This window comes from Quercus suber, unplaced genomic scaffold (genome assembly GCF_002906115.3).
Source record: "Quercus suber isolate HL8 unplaced genomic scaffold, Cork oak 2.0 scaffold_112, whole genome shotgun sequence".
NCBI lineage: Eukaryota > Viridiplantae > Streptophyta > Magnoliopsida > Fagales > Fagaceae > Quercus > Quercus suber.
Window position 1 is genome coordinate 225,490 of NW_027069577.1, and position 22,560 is coordinate 248,049.

Below are 22,560 nucleotides of genomic sequence, written 5' to 3' on the forward strand. Positions count from 1 at the left end.
AATCGCCCATTGCATCAACCAAAATGAATTGGTCCCTTCTGAATTGCTTCCCAAGCACCAAAAAGCCTTCTCACAGATATGGGTATAGTGAGATAAGGATTTGGCTAATGTATCTCTCAAGAACATATCAATGGAGAGGGTGAGAGTAGAGAAATTTGGAAAATCAAAGGATGAACATTGTGGAGAAGTCAATCTTGTTTTTCTCTAGAGTTTCTCTCTCAAAATTCTCTCTGGAGACTCTCTACATTTCATGGGTATAAGGTTATTTATAGTAGGGTGTAAAAGGAATGCAAAGAGTCAATTACAACCGAACAGGGCATTCTAGCGACTTGAGCTCGCGACTGGAATGAGTCGCGAGTTTGCCTGGCCAGACTGGAGGTTTTGTCCTATAGTGCAACAACTGGCATGACCCTTCAACTCACCCTGCATGCTTCACACGTGTGCCACCTTTGGCAACTCGCCAGTCGCGAGATCTAGTCACGAGGCTCTTCTTGAGTGCATATTCTTGAGCTTTTCTTCACACTCTCTCACACACTATCCTTACATGATTCCCACCTAAATACAGAGTTTCTAAATGTTGAATTACAAGAAAATTTTGCATGGAATAAGCCAACAAAATAATTGAATAAATTCAACCTTACACAGCATTTATCAGGTATTTAGTTATTTATTGGTTACCATTTGTGTCCAAAGGCTCTTTATCATATGACTCTTTATAAGTTATTTCTATCAAATCAAAAGCAAGATTTAGTATAGGGCAAGGCTTGAATAGAGCACCATAACTGCATTTAGTTGGCTTTGAGTAAGACCAGGGCACCTTACAAGTGCAGCTTATGCCAGGTAAGTGTTAAGTATTTCTCAGTGGGCAATCCCATTGTGCCTGCTATTATCATGCAACATAGTGACCACGGCCTATGAAACTGTAACCAAGTCTTGGCCCTTAGAGGCCCAAATAATCTGTTCATGATACATTGATTCAAAACAAAAGACCAACCAAAGGGGAGGGTGAGGTGCTAAGCCAATCTAATCTTCATATAACTGAAGTGATATTACTATTTCATAAAATTAGGATTAGCTGATTAGGAATGTTTAGTTTGACTAACAGCTTACAAATTTTATTAATTTTCTTTACATGATAGGGAAATTAGAGCTAATTTTTATAACAACTCAGCTAAAAGATAAATTGATATGTTTTGGCTGTAGTGACGAACACAAATGTATTAACTTGGAACGAGAGAATTCATATTGCAATGGATGCAGCACATGGTTTGCAAACAAATCGATTACATGATTATTCATCTACTATATATATATATATATATATCTTTTTTAGTTTGAAATCGTTTGCAATGGTTTTCTAATGGAGTTGCAGGGTTGGAGTATCTACATAATGGTTGCAAGCCACCTATAATCCATAAAGATTTGAAGCCTTCCAACATTTTATTAAATGAACACATGCATGCCAAGATAGCTGATTTTAGGTTGTCTAGAGCCTTTGCAACTGAAAATGACTCTCATGTGTCAACTCGCCTAGCTGGTACATTAGGATACGTTGATCCTGAGTAAGTGTTTGCTGATTTGATATGCATGTTTAAAAAAAAAAAAGGGGGGGGGGGGGTCATGCTAACAAGTGCCTTAAGGGCACTCATTAATAATCTATTTTAGGAAAGTTTTGATACTACTTTTATAGGAAATGAAAAATACTGTCAAAATATTAATTACTTTTTTTTTTCATTTCCCATAAANGAAATTATTCAATCATAAAAAATAGCAATAAAATGAATAACAATATACTATACTATCTAATAGACATTGCAACTTTAAATGAACAATATATAATAAATTGAAAATTATAAACCTTCAATCCTGATATGGCGTAAATGAGTTAATTTACACCACCAATAAAACACTATAGGTTTACTTAGTTGAAAAACACTATATTTTTTAAGTCTCTGAACGGTTTTAGACCCCTTAAAACAACCAGTTTAACCTAGTTAATTAGCCAAGTGATGATCCCAAGAAACCACACGGTAAAAACCTGAGGAGGATTTGACCTAGCTATCCTCAAGGTAAACTTGAATCCACTATGCGAAAGAATCGAAGTTCATACAAAAGGACCTACAAGCTCCCCGCTTGACTTCCTAATACTACCCACCAGTAGAACTTACTGACACGACCACGTGCAAGCTTCGAATCCACGGACTCCTTCTTTCTTGGATTCTCCAATCAGCTACAAGCACCCACGCTTGACATTCTTTAAGCTTCTATGGTAGCAGCCGAGTTGATCATCAAGATGTTGAAGTAATCTCTACCTTGAAAACCCTAAGCTTTGTGTAAAGGAAAGCTCCTTTAGATCTCACAAGAGATTTACACAAAATAGTAAAGTATGAGCAACAACTTAACTGGAGCGACTCTCAAAATGTGGCTAGGGTTTTTCTTTATATACCTAGGGTAAAAACAGAAAACCCAAAATGTTTAATGAGTTAGGGCTGAGTTGGAATATTCTGCAGATAAATATTCTGCCTGAGATTCGATCAATCCAGTCTTTCCTTCGATTGATCGAGCCAGGCCGAAATGCACCAATGCATCTGCAGTGACTCGATTCCAACTTTACATGAAAGACCCAACTTTGAGCAAGCCTAAACAAAACTAAACAACCTGTTTTAATCATGGTTTGCCAACAATACAAATTAGAGTTCTAAATACATAAAATCCTAAATCTTTAGAACCTAATAGTCTCCATAATTGCAGATAGTGGTACGAGTTCTGCATTACAGTTTCTGCATAATTAGAGGAAAACTGATGCACTTTGATGAAGCCTGCACAAATCTTATCAGAATAAACATTTTTATATGTGGCTTTGCCAATTGTAGTGCCTTCACTTGTAGTGGGTCTGAAAGATGAGTAGAATTCCACATCAACATGACTTCTTTTTCAGTCCATCCACGTGGTTAAAGACCATTCACTTCTTTAGTTCCTTATCTCTTAATCTGGCCCATCCTTTTCCTTTACACGGGCCTTATTAACTGACTTTTGAAACTAACCATGGCATACACTTTACTGATCATACCATCATCGCAATAGTTTGTCTAATATTGCTTCGATGGGCTGATAAGTTCGAATGGCTATTGAGTTCGAATCATTGAGGTCAAACTTTCTGGGTCTCCAGTCTCGAATTAAGCTTCGTGTGTGAAGAGACTCATAGCTCGCATGCGATGAGATTTCATGGTGCGAGCTCGAACCAATTTTTGCAGGCTTAAAAGGTCAAACTTTCTGGGATTACAATCTCAAATTAAGCTTTGTATATGAGGAGGCTTCATAGCTCGCTAGAGGAGATTTTGTTGTTCATGGAGGCTTCGCAGTTCACACTCGAAGTGGATTGCTTTGTGCTCGAGCCTACAGAGATTTTGTAAGGTTTTCACCATATACAGTGGGTCTTTATTAGGTTTTCAATTTGGGGGTAACATACCTCTCATCTCCTTCTCTAAAGGGGTTGTCTAAGACAATTTTATGAATTGGGTGAAAAGCTGGGTAGCAAGGAGAAGAACTGTTTCACAAAAAAAGCCGGGTAGCAAATCGAAGGAATTAAAAAGGCTGAAACTATTTATTATTTTTAATATTTATAAATTATAATATTTATGTCTATGTATTTTAATGTTGCTGACGTGGAAAATTGTGGAAGCTTCAAAAGTTTCGGTTATATATATATATATATATAGATAATTACATTTCTTATATTGCCAAGTCAAATTCGAAAAAATGCACACCCTCTTACAAAGCAACAAAAGCAAAAACAAAAGCACCAGAAGCAATCCTCGGGATAAAATTCAACTGACTTCTATGTATGAACAGAATATGGGAATAAAATTTTTGACAATTAACCTTTAAAATCTTATTATGACAGTTACTAGTCGTTAATAATAGAAAATGTTTTCTTTGCCTCATTTTTATACGATACACTCTCAATCAATCTGTGATGTCACTTGAAAAAATTTAAGTTTGCTCCAGTGATATGCCTCTTATTCGCTTGAGCAAAACTGAATTTTGCTTAATTAAGTGAAATTCTCAAAACATATCATCTTTGATCCAAATTCTTTCTCTATTTTTCCACTTCCAAAATAGGATATTTTCATATATCCTACTTTCCCGAATCAAACTAAAAACTTTTCCTCAAACTCCTTTCAATTTAGTTCGAAATCAAGCCATTGGCCCTCAATATTAAATCCATCACTTATTCATTTATACATTTGGCTTGGAATATCAAGAAACGGGTAAAGATCAACCTTCTTAACCATTGAATCATAAAGCATCTCAAAGATCTAATAATGGAATTTCTAATATTTTGTTGTTGTAAAGAATTAAATTCATTTTCATACGTATCGATAAATATAAGGTGAAAATACACTTTTGGTCCCTACATTTTGGGACGATTCTCATTTTGGTCCAAGTTTTTATTTTGTTACTATTCTAGTCTCTAAAAACAAAAAATCAATTCTATTTTGGTTCCTACCGTTAACCCGCTAACAGAAAATTCTTACATGGTAGATGGAGTGCCCAATTGGCACATTAAATGCTGACGTAGCTATTAAAATAATAATAATAATAATAATTTATTTCACATTTAAAAATGCAATAAATTATTTAAAATTTTTAATTTCAACTAAAAATAAAAATTGGATTTTAATTAAAATTTTAATTTCTCAATTCTCACATTTTCTTGCATTTTATTTTTCTGAACCAAATACAAAAACACAAAAGGTTTGGTTTTCTCTATCTCTACCTCACGATCTCACTCTCTCTAATCTTTCGATACTCACAAATTGGCAAGGCCTCTATGGTTAAGTGGAGAAAGTAGAGGTGGTGGAGGTTACGATCAGAATTTTATTCACTGGTAGGAGAGTTTCTGTGGTGGTTCGTTGACTTTGTTATCTTTGTCTTCATCGAGGAGGGAGTTTCTAAAGGGGTGTAGATTGTAGTGACATCTTCGAGTTCAGATCGGTTGAGCGTGTTGTTGTGGTGGCAGTTCGGTAACAATGGGAATAAGGATTTCGTGGTATTGTGTTGTTGTGAAGCCTAGATCGGTGGGTGTGCTATGAAGGTCTTGATATTTGAGGTTTTGATCATGGAAGCCATGGGGTCTTGATGTAAAGAAAATGATGAGCATCATTTGGGTTTTTCATTTTTTTTATTTTATTTTATTTTTATCAATTTCAAATGCAGATCTACCTTTGGGGTTTGTTGAGGATCTGTGGTTTGTGGTTTGATTATTTTGGCTGGAATTTATGGTAGCATAGAGGTTAGGTTTTGTTGGTCTGATCGGTGATGTTGTTTTGTTGTTGATTTTGGATGATTTAGACATTTTGTTGTTGATTTGGTTGGGTTTTGATTTACTAGTTTTAGAGATATGTTAGGGTTGAAATTCTACGTATTTAGTTGGATTTGTAATATGACAAATGTTGGAAAAGAAAATATTTGAGTACTATGTTGTTATGATCTTGGTTAGTGTTCTTGTAATATGGGTTTAAGTTCTTATTTATTCATGTTCTTCAACATGATTTGAATTTATGTGTTTTTACGTTTTTAATTTTGTTACAATTGATAAATTAATATTTAAAAATAAGATGCTGATGTGGATGCTGATGTGGTATTTTTAATATTATTTTAATAGCCACATCAGCATTTTCTGTGCCAACTAGGCTTCTGTTTGCCACGTAGGAGTTCTCTATTAGTAGGTTGACGGTAGGGACCAAAATAAAATTGATTTACTACTTTTATGGACTAGAATAGTAGCAAAATAAATTGGGACCAAAATGAGAATTGGCCCAAAATGTAGGGACCAAAAGTGTATTTTCGCCTAAATATAATAATTTGTTTCACTCTTTCATGATGGTGTAATTGATAAATAAAAAATTTGTGTGTACTGCTCCACATTATGGTAAAGGTGTTCAAATGAATACCTTGACCTTAAAAAATAAAGAAATTTTTATATATTATTTGAAATATTTTTCTTTTGTCCATCATAAATAAAAAATAACACCCTAAATTTTTTTAGGTATTTGATTTAGGGAATTGAACCCAAAAAAACTTAAAACTTGGCATCCCTTAACAATATCATTGGCCCTTTTAAACCCAAAAAAAAAAAGTTCCAACAACAAATTTTATTTGTCTAAAATCTGGAAAAATATAAAAATAAAAAGAAGAAGCGAGCCCAACAATAAAAATTAATAGTTTGCTAATCTTAATTCTTAGGGATAAAAAAAAATTAATAATTAAAAGACAAAGTCATGTGGTTGGCACTTTGAAAATGTTATGACTAGTTATTAAATAAAAGAATAAATATAATTGGACAATTACAAAGACTAATAAATGTAAACACTGTTACAAAAGACCAATAAGTTATGTAACAACAAAAATAATGTTGTTAACACAATAAAAATGCAACAATAAAAATTTTGAGTTTAGGTAAATTGTTAATAGAGTAATGCTATGGACATAATAAAAATTAAAGTATTAAGAAAAATTCTTTTTACTAGAGTAATGCTATGAACACAACAAAAATATTGGGACAATAAAAATTAAATTTGAGTTGCATTTTCATTTCAATAGAAGGAAATGACAAAACTTCATGTATTTGTGTGAGTGTGTGTGCATGTGTATTTTGTTTTTTCTTTTTTTTGGGTGTGATGATGATATATATATACAAAAGTTCTCTTTTGGAACAATAAAAATTATATTTGAGTTGCATTTTCATTTCAATAGAAGGAAATGACAAAATTTCATGTATTTGTGTGAGTGTGTGTGTGCATGTGTTTTTTGTTTTTTTTTTGGGTGTGATGATGATATATGTACAAAAGTTCTCTTTTTTGGGTGCGGTAGAACTTCATGTATTTGTGTGTGTGTGTGTGTGTGTGTGTGTGTGTGTGTTTGTTTCATTTTTTAAAATCATTCTCACTAAGGTTCATCTCTCTCTCTCTCTCTCTCTTTACAAATTTCCTATTTAGTTTTGATTATCTTATTTGGAATAATGATGGGTTAGTGTCAATTTTGGAATTTTGTAACTTCAATAGTTTAATTTTTATTGATTTTTATTCCTTTTTATCATCATTATTTAATGTTCTTGTGCATAAGCAAGGGTTACTTGCTAGTTTATATAATGCGTATGAACAAACCAAAAAAAGAGAGGAAAATTTTCAATTCAAACTTCTGCTTCATATGTGTCTACTTGGTTTGGAAATTGTATATTTAGATCTATAATTGGTTGACTAATTTGAACATATCGGTTGACTAATTTGGAACTTGTGCTTGGTATGTATCAGCTTAGATTGGAATTTTCCAATTTTATGGAAAACATATAACATGTTACACTTAGTTTAAATTATTATATAGGTTTGTTTCTAAAAAAAAAAAAAAAAAAAAAAATTATATACACTAAAAAATCTGTACTATTGCGGCATTTTTTTTTGCAGTGGGTGCAAAAATCGCCGCTATATGTCACATATTGCAGCATTTTTTGGGACTGCCGTTGTACATAAGGTCTATTGCGGCATTTTTTGGGACCGCCGCAATAGCTCTAGTCTTTTGCGGCGTCCTGCAGTAGCGGTGGACATAAAACTGTTGTAATATATATGTTTTAGCGACGTTAACTTAGATATAGTGGTGCTCCAAAATCCTGCCGCAATAAATATATCTTTTTGCGTAGATACTATAGTGGCGGTATAGAAAACCACTGCAATATGTAAGTTATAGTGGCGTTGGGACGACCGCCGCAATAGGTACTCTGTTTTGCGGCACTTTTTCTTAGTTATAGTGGCGGGTTGTACTGCCGCAATAGATGTTTAAATTTCCCATCCCCAAAATTCACTTTTCACTTTTCCCACTTATCATTTTGTGCAATAGACCTTCTCTCCAAACTCTCACTTCAGCCAAACTCTTACTCTCACCAAACTCTCACTTTTAGTCTCTTGTCGTCGCTAACTAACCACTCGTGGTCGTGTCATTCCGATCTATAAGTTTTTTTTCATTTTTTTCTTTTTGTTGATTGATTGCCGAAGACTAACCCACTCATTGTGCAAGGAATGTTCTTCTCGGACCATTCCCAACCTGACCCGACCTGCCTCATTCCCTTTCCATTCCCATACCTTCCCTAGGGTTCCATCTCCATCTCCTCATCTCCCAATCCGAAGGTACTCTTCCTCTCTCTCTCTGATTCAACCATTTTTTTTGCCTTTGATTTATGATTATGCATGTGAATATAAATATATCAGTTACTACTCCCTGTTTGGTTTCCGAGAAAACAAGAAAAGAAAGAGAAACTTGTAGATCTTTAATTGCTCTGTTGCTGTTAAACCTTTGATTAAAAAAAGTTTTAGTTGTAATCTTTTCTATCTTTTCATCTTTCTTGTTGTATAATCGTGTGTCATGATCATTGGTAACTGAATCAAAATCGTAAAGTTGTGGTTGTGGCTGTGGCATAAAATTTGTGTTTCTATCATGAGAGAAAGTTAAATTTAAAATTTTTCTTTAAATCTGATACTGGCATTATGCATTGGTGAGATGGTCACCATTGTTTGGATCCTGTAAACTTTTATGTCTAAAAGTTAGTTATTTAAAATCTAAACAACGACATGGCCCTAGTGGAATATTGTTTGGTTTCCGAGAAAACAAGAAAAGAAAGAGAAACTTGTAGATCTTTAATTGCTCTGTTGCTATTAAACCTTTGATTAAAAAAAGTTTTAGTTGTAATCTTTTCTATCTTTTCATCTTTCTTGTTGTATAATCGTGTGTCATGATCATTGGTAACTGAATCAAAATCGTAAAGTTGTGGTTGTGGCTGTGGCATAAAATTTGTGTTTCTATCATGAGAGAAAGTTAAATTTAAAATTTTTCTTTAAATCTGATACTGGCATTATGCATTGGTGAGATGGTCACCATTGTTTGGATCCTGTAAACTTTTCTGTCTAAAAGTTAGTTATTTAAAATCTAAACAACGACATGGCCCTAGTGGAATAGTTGTATCACAAATATAAGAAGTACATTAGTTGGGATGGTATGAAGGTACAGTTCGGATATTGTATGATTCAATTATTTTGGATACCCATTGGGGGGACCCTGTTTTGTGTGTTCACTTTGACCATGCTATCCCCCACTTGGAGCAAACATTGGCAAGTATATTGATGTTTGGAGTTGTGGAATCCTTTATGCTTTTACTATTAAGATTGCAAGCATATTCATAAAAAACATTTTGAATGTCAATATATATTTATATATATTCTTGTATTTGGAAATTTTTTAATTCCATTTTCTTTTAAGATATTTCATTTGATCTTTTTTTAGTATTTTTATGACCAATTTGATCAACACAGCTCTGCAAAACAGTGCAAGATAGGCTCTGTTAGAATTGGGTTGTGGAGAAGTATTATCCTCTTAGTTGATGTTTCTCTTTTCATTGACTTTTGTACAGTAGTTTTGGTAGTGAGGTATGATCTCATAGGCACATAATCCTCATCATTTGTCGTAACTTTTTGACATAGTTCAGTGTGAATAAATGGTGAATTTATATGAAAGTAACAATTAAACAATACAATCTACAATGTAAGGTAGTTGTAAAAAACCAAATAAAGTTAAAAAAAATTTATAAGGATGATTATATATAAATATGGTTGACAGCATATCATTGCTCTCTAGTGGATTTTAAAAAGATATGTCAAATATTTGATTTAAAGTTTAATCACAATAAAGAGGTGCATGCCGTTCAAAGAATCAAAGGTTGTGTGAGAATGTGTATTGTCAATCTAGATTTCATTATTAGCATAGGTTTGTTGTAATGCCATTCACTTGTGGTGTTTTAATTAAGGCTAATTTGTTTTTTTTTTTTTTTAATCATAGTGTCTTGTTTCCGTTGCTATTCTTTTGCTTTTAGTGATACTTGGTCATCCAGTGTTGGCAACCTCATATCCAATTTGGATTTTAATCTGGCAATGCTACTTATTGGTCATAAGAAGTTGGATTTTTTTTTCTTTGTGTTAGGCAACTTAATTAGTGGAGTTCTTTTGGCAATAAGTTCCCTTTTCCTCCTGCAATCATTTGAATTATGTGTTTCTCTTATTGTTTGCTAGCTGATTCTTGTTTTTTTATTTTGTGTATTTCAGGTTGAATTTCACAATTCTTAATTGATTTTTTTTAAGGTGATTTTTTTTAGCCTCTTGTGAAATTACTTTTGACAACTGCATTAAGGGTAAGAACTATGGATTACTTTTGGATTTTTATATGTTAAGTTGAAAATTTTAGATTGATGCATAATCTATATTCAAGTTGAAATGGATTACTTTTAATTGTAGCATGGTTAACTCATACTCATACTATGATAAAGATTGGAATGTGGGACCTAGTTTTTTTAACACATGTTTAATTAGATAATATATGGACCCATTTGCATGGTCTTCACAAGTTGATTCCACAAAATTTGGTAGAAGTAATGTTACGAAATATATTACATTTTTCACAACAATTGAGTTAGCAAATTTTGGTTTTTATTAGTTTTTATTTGGGTCACTATTAACATTATTTTACCATCTAACATTTTGGGACTTAAAATTTTTTTGATTGGTTAAAATTTGGGGCCTTTTTTTGCTTGGGGGCCTTAGGCGATCACCTCACTTGCTTAGTATGTTGAGCCGGCATTGCTAGAATAGTTGGCACAATTAATTTTGCATCCCTCCTAATTATGCATATCTCATAGTGTTTCAAATATAAACGTTTATGATTCAAGTACTTAGTGAAAATAGAAAATAACTGCATGCTATTTAATTTGAAGATAGACAATAATTTGTTTGATGAGTCACTTCACTATCTTACTCTACTTCACTCACAAGAGATATACGCAATGGGTGCATTTCCACTAGATATAAATAAATGACAACTCAATTTGTGAGCTAGTTGGCTATTGCTTTTTTTAGAATGTAACTTCCCAAAAGGTATGCAATAGGTGCACTAGGAAGAAGGCTTTTGCTTTATAAAAATTAGATGGTATACTATGGACAGGTAAGCTATGTATATAATGGTTTCTATTTACTAAATTAGTAGTAGGTTAGTGGCTATATTCCTAGAGCATGCTTCTTATCAATGTTTCAAACATGAATCAAGCAAGCACCTTTAACCATGAGATATGCATTAATCTTTCCACTCAATTTGGTTGATAATTTTATTTTGCTTTGCCATTTTGTTTTTTATTAAAATAAAAAACAACTCAATTCTGACTATTGGATTTGTTATTGCCAGATTAAACATTTAGTGGCCGCTACAATAGTATTGAAGGGTCTTGGAGTTCTTCTTTTCATCTTTGGCATCTCCCTTGGAGCAAAGCAAGGTAGCAACTAGTAAGTTAACCTCTCATTCTCTGACTATGTATGATTAAATTATTAAATAGCTCATGTCTACTTGTGGAACAAATGCATACTAGCAAAATATTGGAGCTTATCTTTTGGTTTGTATATCTTTGCACACCTCTCCCTATTTTAATTTATAGTTTGTTCTCTCAATATACTTAGTTTAGTAGTTTCTTCTCCTTTACATGATTTTGGACGTGAAGTCACCTAATTTACATCTTTTAAGTTATCTTAGTAGTCTATAATTTAGACTTAGATTTTGCAGGATTAGCAGCTTTCTCTAAGTTTAAGTTCCTCTTTCCGTGAGCAAACCAATGAATTGCTAAAGGGTGAGTAAAATTTGCTTCATAATACCCTGCTAGTCTATAATTATATTTTAAAATTTCTGCTATGGTGGATTGTTGGTTTGGAGCAAGCGGATGGCTTGCATGGTGGTATAAGGTGGTCTACTTTTCATTATTGGGAGTGTTGATTGTCTTGTGAATGTTGTGATATTATTGTTCAACTATGTGTGAATTTATTTTATCTCCTCTTAGTAAATTCAAATATTCTGCTATGGTGGGTTGTTGATTTGGAGCAAGCAGGTGGCTTGCATGGAGATATAAGGCGGTGTATTTTATATTGGGAGTGTTGATTGTGTTGTTCCTATTGTAGTATAATTATTGGTGATGAACTTATTCATTCTCATTGGAATTTCCTTAATAATTCCATCTTTTATGTGATTAGCTAAGTTTATTTTTATCTATTGCTTCTTGAGTAATACTCATGCATTTGTGTATTCACTGATTAGGCCTAGGCAAACCAAGTATGGATCTAGCTTGACTTAAACTTATATTTTTTAGTTTCGTGAGCACTAGGTTCCTGGGTGTTTGGAGTAGTCTAGCATTTTTTAAGCTTTTTCAGCATCAGCTATGGAGTCAAATTCAAGGCATTCTTGATTACTACCCATGATTAAGTTCAAAATTTTCATCATCGATAAGTATATGTATGGTTTGATTCTATTTATTCATCAAAATTCTTGTTCTTTGTTTGTAAATCCGATTTCACTAGCTTGGCGCTTCCTACCATGGTGCCCTGCACCATTTAGGACATTATATTAAACTAAGAGACTGTAATGATTAGTAATGGAGGGTTAAATCTTAACTAGCATGAATCATTACACTAAAATGGTTACTTATATATATATATATATATATTTTATATCTAATACTATATATAATAGCAGAAACTTTTACGAGAGGCTGACACGTAAGCATAAATTAATGGATCTACTTCATTCACAATTGATAACACGTGCCATGTAAGTTTCGGAATATAAGAACGAGAGAGTGTACCTTGAAGCGGTAAAATTCAAAAGCAAAGATGAAAAGCACTTGGGAACACTTTTAATCTTCACTCCAATTCCACTTGACGCCCAAGAAGTGTGGTCTCTCAATCAGTTATATGTGTATATACTAGAGAGAATGAAAGAGTGTCTAACACTCACATACATACCAAATCATTCACTTGTGGGTGTTACAAAATTCTGTATGTTTCTCTCCTAATAACTAATTATCTAATTGGGTTAGCTTTTTGGGTCTTTCCAATTAGGTTTTAGTATGTGGCTTGGAATGGGACCAAAAGGGAACAAATAAGACACTAGCTCTAATTGGCCTTGGGCTTTTCTTTCAACTCTTGACAAGTCCAAAGTTACCATTAATTATATTTAATACCACTATAAAAATATAATTGCACTCTAGGCCTTATCTAATACTATATATAATAGTAGAAGCTTTTACGAGATGCTGACACGTAAGTAAAAAAGCCCCTTTAAAATGTTGACACGTGTACAATTTTCCTTTAAAAGATTGCACGGTGTGTCTTTGAAGACTCCCTTTCAGACACCCATTCACTTATCCAAAAGGAAAAAAAAAAAAGGAAAAAAAAAAGGAAAAAAAGAAAAAGAAAGAGAAAACGCAAGCCTTATAAGACTCTAACCGCTTATCCATAAAAACAAAAAACAAAAGCGTAAACCCTAAAACCCATACCATATTTCCCGATCAAAATTCGGACTCCCTCAAACTTGCGATTCTTCACTGCACCTCCATATACACACAGATAGACTAGCATGTTCCAACCCATCAAATAAACAAAAACAAAAAAACAAAAAAAAAAAAACCCTGCAACATTGCAAACCTCTGTTCGTGCTCTGCAACAACAGGCGATTCAGAAGCGATTTAGAAGATAATTCAGAAGGTAGGCATATTTTTTCTCCTCTTTTGGTTTTCTATTCAATTACCGTTTCTAGGGTTTTGAAAATTACTATGGAGTGTAGATTTATTGATGATTTCTCTCTAACTGAAATCGATTTGGTGTGAAGAACATAGATTTATGTGTTGCCAAAAAAAATAAAGTTCTATCATTTCATTTATGTTGTTTTTAATTTTTTGTTGAAATATTTTCCCCTTTTTATATTTTCGTTTCCCATATCTCTTCTCTACCATTGTTGTTAAGGTTTTTGCAGTATATATTTAAAGCTTTTCGTTTGTAGGGATTTTTTTCCCCTTTTTTGGTTTTCTATTCAATTACCGTTTATAGGGTTTTGAAAAGGCTACCTTTTCCCTTAATTTCCAATTTATTTTTACAATTCCTTAAGTTCTATTTGTTCGATTGTTGTATTTAGTTTGGCAGTTTTTTGTTATGTTTATGCTTTTTTGGTTCACCCCTAAAATTTGAATTAATTTATGCTTTGTGCTGATCTATGTTTTTCCAAATCGTTCTTAAGAGGAAAAAAAAAATTGAAAAAAACACCGTTCAGGCCATTTACCTGCCATCATCAGATCGCCGAAACTGCCACCGTTTAATTTTTTTCCCCTTTCTTATATCTGGGTATTTAATATGACTTAATTTTTGGGTATTTTGGTTGGATAGGTATAGATTTAGATATTTGCTTTGATGTTTTGGGATTTTCTATTACGGCTCTCAATCATGTTATGATATTAGAATCGTAATTAGATTGGTCCATGAAAGAATCATCCGTCAATTGTGTTCTTTGTGTATGGTATGTTAGTGCTCTCAATTATGTTATCAAACTAGAATCATAACAAATTGCCATATAGAAAACCAGAAAACCATAATTTCACTTAGAAAACATTATAAATTGCTATACACTCTAAACTTTCAGATTTTACAAAATAATGTTGCAGAGAAGAGATGGGGTAGAGTGGCAAAGCAATAGATCGTATGGCAGTTGCAGTGACTATTGAAAGGATGGAGGGAAGGTGTTTTCTTTTGTCTTGAATGATTGGGTTTAACGTTTAGGTGAGATGTGGCATCTGGGTTTGAGTTTTTACATGCTCGAAATCAATCCATGAAAGAAATACCATATTGCCAAGTAGCTTTTCTACTACATTATATTTTGTTTTTTTTTTTTTTTTTTTTTTTTTTTTATGTGTTGCCAAAAAAATAAAGTTCTGTCATTTCATTTATGTTGTTTTTAATTTTTTGTTGAAATATTTTCCCCTTTTTATATTTTCGTTTCCCATGTCTCTTCTCTACCATTGTTGTTAAGGTTTTTGCAGTATATATTTAAAGCTTTTCGTTTGTAGGGATTTTTTTCCCCTTTTTTGGTTTTCTATTCAATTACCGTTTATAGGGTTTTGAAAAGGCTACCTTTTCCCTTAATTTCCAATTTATTTTTACAATTCCTTGAGTTCTATTTGTTCGATTGTTGTATTTAGTTTGGCAGTTTTTTGTTATGTTTATGCTTTTTTGGTTCACCCCTAAAATTTGAATTAATTTATGCTTTGTGCTGATCTATGTTTTTCCAAATCGTTCTTAAGAGAAAAAAAAAATTGAAAAAAACACCGTTCAGGCCATTTACCTGCCATCATTAGATCGCCGAAACTGCCACCGGTTAATTTTTTTCCCCTTTCTTATATCTGGGTATTTAATATGACTTAGTTTTTGGGTATTTTGGTTGGATAGGTATAGATTTAGATATTTGCTTTGATGTTTTGGGATTTTATGTTACGGCTCTCAATCATGTTATGATATTAGAATCGTAATTAGATTGGTCCATGAAAGAATCATCCGTCAATTGTGTTCTTTGTGTATGGTATGTTAGTGCTCTCAATTATGTTATCAAACTAGAATCATAACAGATTGCCATATAGAAAAACCAAAAAACCATAATTTCACTTAGAAAACATTATAAATTGCTATACACTCTAAACTTTCAGATTTTACAAAATAATGTTGCAGAGAAGAGATGTGGTAGAGCGGCAAAGCAGTAGACCGCATGGCAGTTGCAGTGACTATTAAAAGGATGGAGGGAAGGTGTTTTCTTTTGTCTTGAATGATTGGGTTTAACGTTTAGGTGAGATGTGGCATCTGGGTTTGAGTTTTTACACGCTCGAAATCAATCCATGAAAGAAATACCATATTGCCAAGTAGTTTTTCTGCTGCATTATATTTTGTTTTTGTTTTTATTTTTTTTAAGTTGTTTTAAAAGATTATCATGAAATTTTAGCTTGAACAAATGATGTTTCAGATAGCCTTCTTATTACAAAATGTCATTTATATGGTGAGATATGTCATTTTGCCTTACTTTGTTTAGTTCTCTTTTACAGGGTGTTGTTGTTGCATTTCCTGTTTATTTTGCAACACAGAGGTAAGTTCTATGAAGGCACCAATTAGTTAACCCTTTTGAAAGCCTTTATTTTTATTTCAAATATTTATTTGTTTGCCTTTTGTTTCAGTGCAAAATCATAGTTAGTAAGTACATATGTAAATAAGAGAAGCATTACATTAATGATAATAGCTGTGTTAATAATTGTTAAGGGTGTTAGATGTCACTGCAATGCTAGCAGCATGGTGTGAAAGAAATTTCGGGTGGTCATAGAGAGAACAATTGTTTAGAGGTCCTCAATTTGGTGGTTGTTATTGTAATGTTTGGTAGTGTTGAAGATAGGGAAGACAGTGCTTTGAGGCATTGGAGGAGATGCTCATTATGGTTGAGCTTAGTTATGTTGTACAATATTAATATACAGTGTTAGTATTTTTTCCTTTACAAAAATTGTCCAAGTGTCTTATCCATAATATATGTTGGGATTATTATGGAGACCATAAAGCAAAGGTAGAAGCTGGAAGAAGGAAAGGTGCATCCAACATTCTACATGTGAATTTGATGCAATTAGCATCAACATGTGGGTTGAAAAAAACCATAATCATGTTTAATTTTATGATTTCATGAAAATTTCGAATAGATTTTTTATTATTACATGCCAAAAGTTAGATGAAGCTTGCTTTAGTCTTTATATGTCATTTTTGGATTTTTTTTCCCTCTGAATGATTTATTAATCCCTTTTGTTTGCGTCTCATGTTATTTTTGCTGATAATAAGAGAGAAGAAATAAATTTCAAGAATTCTTTTATTTGCTTGGAAATTTCAGATTTTATATGAAGGCATTTGATTTTTATAGGAATTGAAGCTTTATGGAATATGTTAGTGTATTGGGTCAAATATTTTCAAATCTTAGCATCTATCTAGAGATGGTTTCTTTGAATAGAAGGGTACCCCATGCATGGCACGGGTATTAGGCTAGCTATATATGAAAGCAGAAGTTTTGCCCTATAGAAAAATATAGAGACAGAGATAGAGAGAGACATAGATACAGTTTGTAAGATCCTGCTGACTCAAAACTTCTTCAAAATCAGTTTAAAGGTGAGGTAGAAATGGAGGCTAGCATTAGGTACCTTTTCTTCAATAAATATGGCCCTTGATTATATTTTTGATTCCATTAAAAATATCAAGTCTAAGATTTAATATAGTTTCTACTTTCTAGAGCTCTGTATCAATGTATGTTTCTATGAAAAACTTTCATTACATACATTGGAATTTGACAATGGCTGTGTTGTTTTCATTTCGGTGTGAGTGTTGGTTTGTGGTGTGATGACAAAGTGAGAGGGAGTGTGAATCTAAGCTACTACAGGTAAAGTTTTTTTTTTTCCCCCTTTCTTTCTTAGATCTGGGTATGAAATATGAATTAGTTTTGAGTAATTTGGTTGTATTGATTTTTATTTAGGTATTTGGGTTACATTAGGTTTTGATTTGATTTTTTTCATCTCTCTAAATATGTCTTTCTCGATTTAATTTACAATAAGCCTATTAAATTTATATTTGCATTTGTTATGTTTTATAGATTACTACAATTAAAATAAATTTGGGATTTCACTGTAAAGAAACGGAATGCTTACTAGGCTTCCCATGACTTATTCCCCAACAGGTATAAGTATGTCCCAAATGGGTATTTTTGTGTTTTGTTGTTTGAGTGAAATAATTAATTATAGAATTTGATTTTTTTTTTTTAACATATTCTTGAGTATTTTCATAAAACCCAATTTCTATATATGTAAATTCAAATGCTATTTAAGAAGAATAGAAAGTAGTTTGTTCTTCTTAATATTCCTCAAGTTTCTTCTTCTTCTTCTTCTTTTTTTTGGGGGGTCCTTTTGTTTGCGTCTCATGTTATTTTTGCTGATAATAAGAGAGAAGAAATAAATTTCAAGAATTCTTTTATTTGCTTGGAAATTTCAGATTTTATATAAAGGCATTTGATTTTTATAGGAATTGAAACTTTATGGAATATGTTAGTGTATTGGGTCAAATATTTTCAAATCTTAGCATCTATCTAGAGATGGTTTCTTTGAATAGAAGGGTACCCCATGCATAGCACGGGTATTAGGCTAGCTATATATGAAAGCAGAGTTTTGCCCTATAGAAAAATATAGAGACAGAGATAGAGAGAGACATAGATACAGTTTGTAAGATCCTGCTGACTCAAAACTTCTTCAAAATCAGTTTAAAGGTGAGGTAGAAATGGAGGCTAGCATTAGGTACCCTTTCTTCAATCAATATGGCCCTTTATTATATTTTTGATTCCATTAAAAATATCAAGTCTAAGATTTAATATAGTTTCTACTTTCTAGAGCTCTGTATAAATGTATGTTTCTATGAAAAACTTTCATTACATACATTGGAATTTGACAATGGCTGTGTTGTTTTCATTTCAGTGTGAGTGTCGGTTTGTGGTGTGATGACAAAGTGAGAGGGAGTGTGAATCTGAGCTACTACAGGTAAAGTTTTTTTTCCCCCTTTCTTTCTTAGATTTGGGTATGAAATATGAATTAGTTTTGAGTAATTTGGTTGGATTGATTTTTATTTAGGTATTTGAGTTACATTAGGTTTTGATTTGATTTTTTCATCTCTCTAAATATGTCTTTCTCGATTTAATTTACAATAAGCCTATTAAATTTATATTTGCATTTGTTATGTTTTACAGATTACTACAATTAAAATAAATTTGGGATTTCACTGTAAAGAAACGGAATGCTTACTAGGCTTCCCATGACTTATTCCCCAACAGGTATAAGTATGTCCCAAATGGGTATTGTTGTGTTTTGTTGTTTGAGTGAAATAATTAATTATAGAATTTGATTTTTTTTTTTTAACATATTCTTGAGTATTTTCATAAAACCCAATTTCTGTATAGGTAAATTCAAATGCTATTTAAGAAGAATAGAAAGTAGTTTGTTCTTCTTAATATTCCTCAAGTTTCTACTTCTTCTTTTTGTTTTTTTTGAGGGGGGAGGGGTTGTGCTTGATCAGTATTTTTTCCCCCTAAAATAGAATTAAATTCTTCTTTCATAAGAGACACCTAGAGAGTTGTTACTAATTTTTGTGGTTGGTTGGAGTACTTGGTAGACCCTATTTGAGTTCTTTATTTTTATTTTTTATCAATATGCTTGATTAGTTCTTTTTCCCCCCTATATTTGATGCTTCTTTACTCAACTTATTGTATGTCGTCTACAAAGCAGCTGTAATAGCTGTCCAATGCCAATCAAATAAGCACCAGAAGCAGGAGAGAAGGTAGCATAAGTTGTAACACCAGCAATTGATTAGTCATTCGAATCAGCATCTAAGCCAGATCTATGGTTTTGATATTAACTTATGATGTTAGGTTTTGTTTAATTGTAAAATATCGCATGGGACAAATGTGTCACACTTCTTATACTAATTCATGGATTTGTTGAGGGTCTCATATTAAGAAGAGTTTAGCCTAAACACTCATACTTAATATTTGTAAACATTGATATAAAAAATTTAGTCTGATGTGTTTTCGTCTTTATCACAAGATGAATATAGACTTAGGGTGGTATAGTTATCTTAGTTTTAAAACTGATTCTTATTTCTTATAACATTTGTATACGCTTTTCAATTTTTTATGATATAAGTTTTCTTTTAAAGTCTAATTTAGTTTATTTCAGCAATTAGTTAAATTAAAGTACATTGCTCAGTCGAATTATAATGTACTTTATAATACATTGATTTTTATATTAAGTTGATTGTTTTTTTTTTTTTAATATGTAAAATGACCCCGTGCATTGCACGGTTAAATGCTAGTTAAAATAAATAAAATAACTTTTTTGGTATGTCAAAGTAGCACACCAATGCTAGTGCTCTAAGGTTTCTCCAAAAAATAAAAAAATAAAAAATGATAGAGCTCTAAGTGACTTGGTCTCGCTCAAAAAAAAAAAAAAAAAAAGTGACTTGGTGGGCTCTAGCTTCACTATTTTTATTACTTTTATGTCATTATTGCTACCTTGTATTTTACTTTTTTTCCTATTTTTATATCAAACTTAATGCTATGAACACAACAATTTCACAACATATATTTAAACCTTTATCTTTCTGATCTATGATTTTGAATTTCATTTTGGGTAGTTTTTGGTGGGTGATATTTAGTTACAAGTACTGGTCAATATTTGGTGGTCAATATTTTGTAGTATTAGCATCCTTACATGTTTTTCTACTCTGTTCCAAAGATTGAGAGCAAGAAGATTAATATGATAATTAAACATAAAAGAGAGAATTTGTAGTCTTTTTTTTTTTTTGGTTAAGAAAATAGGGGTTCGCTAGGATCCGGGACAGCGAGACTCGAACCTAGGTGGATTAGACGAAGCATCTAAGCCTTACCAACTGAGCCAAGCCCGATGGCTAGAATTTGTAGTCTTAGTCTATTCACTTGAAATGTATAAAATGTCATCCGATCTTGGATCATATCTATCTTATGTTCAAGCCTTATTATTTAATCCTGAGAGGACAGCACTATTGAGTACTAAGTAAGAGTCATTTTCCTGTCCTCAAAAAACTTCGTAATCTTCTATTAGCTTTTGATTAAAGAAAGCTATGATAGAATCACAAAAGTTGTTTATTACTAATATTTGATGATAGTGACTTTTAATGCCATGTGCACGTTCGTCAAAAGATTCAAAGCTAGTATTTCACAAAAATGGCTACAATATTGGCTAATTTCTTAGGTTTTTTTCATTCTTTTTTTTTCCCGGTCAATAGCTAATTTCTCAGTTGTTGAACTCGATAGGGTGCCAAGGCACATCACAAGAAGTGGGTTTGAAAGAAGAGAACAAAGGAATACGATAATGCAAATATAAAATAACAACTTTTATCCATTTTTCATAACCATCTATCCTTGATTATAAAGCAACTTTATCATAGTCTGCATAGGTATAACCACTTAGACTGCTTCTCACAGTTCCGTACTTAAAAAAAAAAAAAAGGTGGTGGTGGTCCATCTATTGTCACCGCTGGAAGCCCAGGCTTGATATCTCGTTCCGCCAAAAGCTCCACCATCATTAGATCTTGTTCTACCGTCTCTGGATCTTATTGTTGAGTGGTTGGTGATTTGGTCGGAGGGAGGATGGATCTATTTTGGTGAAGATAGATTAGAGGAATAGCGAATGTGATAGGGAGAGTGAGAAGAAAAGAAAGAAGATGAAGACACTGAAGAGAGGGAGGCTGGATCTGATGCTTTATTGGGGGAAAGGGTGACATGACATGTGAGAGACAGTTGCTCGAGGAAGTGTAGTTTTTTTAATTAAATAAGATGATACGTGTGGAGTGTGGCTATAGATATTTTTTTCCTTGTCTTTATTACCGTTTGAAACACTAGGTGAGTAGGTTCAAAACTTCAAAAACAACTTTTACAAGTCCAGGGTCTAGAGGTATAGTATTTTGTATTTAAAATAATTATTTAAGATGAGATAAGACATTTGTGGCTGGGGTTTTTTTAATTTCGTTTGAAAGTTTAAATAGGATACAGTGAGTAATTCTGGATATTCCTAAAAAAAAATGAGATACGGTATCTACTAGAAGGTAACTTGTTATATTAAGTTATTTTTTTCTTACATTTAATAGTTTTATCCTCATATTGTGCAGTTTCAATATCAATTGTGACAGTTTTTTCTCACATTTGGTGGTTCCCTTATTTTGTTTCTTACATTTGAAGGTTTCATCCTCACATTGTGTAATTCTAACATCACATATGACAATTTTTTTTCACATTTGATGGTTCCCTTACTTTTTTTCTCTCACATTTGACGATTAAATCCTCACATTGTATGGTTCCAACATTACATATGACAGTTCTTTTGTCACATTGGATGGTTCTCTTACTTTTTTTCTCGCATTTGACGGTATCATTCTCACATTGTGTAATTCCAACATCACATGTGATAGTTCTTTTCTCACATTTGGTGGTTCCATTACTTTTTTCTCACATTTGACGATTTCATCCTCACATTATACAATTTCAACATCACATGTGACAATTTTTCTCACATTTGGTAGTTCCCTTACTTTTTTTTTCTCACATTTGACGGTTTCATCCTCACATTGTGCGGTTCCAACATCACATATGATAGTTCTTTTGTCACATTGGATGATATCCTTACTTTTTTCTCATACTTGACGATTCCATCCTCACATTGTGTAATTTCAACATCATGTGAGTTTTTTTCTCACATTTGGCGGTTCCTTTACTTTTTTTCTCACATTTGGTTGTTCCCTTACCTTTTTTTTCTCACATTTGACAGTTTTATTCTCACATTGAGCGATTTCAACATCACAAATGACAGTTCTTTTGTCACATTGGATGGTTCCCTTACTTTTTTCTCACACATGATGATTTCATCCTTATATTATGTAGTTCTAACATCACATATAACAGTTCTTCCCTTACTTTTTTCTCACATTTGACAATTTCATCCTTACATTATGCAGTTTCAACATCATATGAGATAGTTCTTTTGTTACATTCGATGGTTTCTTTTTTTTTTTT

At 32.4% G+C, this 22,560-nt stretch overlaps 2 long non-coding RNA genes across 2 annotated transcripts; both read left to right on the forward strand.

Annotated features, from left to right (window-relative positions):
• The first annotated feature begins 15,609 nt into the window (after positions 1-15,609).
• Positions 15,610-18,966, forward strand: LOC136068376 (uncharacterized). The gene is made up of 4 exons (XR_010629737.1): positions 15,610-15,741; positions 15,995-16,035; positions 18,437-18,499; positions 18,706-18,966. It is a non-coding gene; the product is annotated as an uncharacterized LOC136068376 (long non-coding RNA).
• LOC136068377 (uncharacterized) lies at positions 17,243-17,826 on the forward strand. Its single transcript, XR_010629738.1, has 2 exons — positions 17,243-17,355; positions 17,566-17,826. It is a non-coding gene; the product is annotated as an uncharacterized LOC136068377 (long non-coding RNA).
• Positions 18,967-22,560: the final 3,594 nt, after the last annotated feature.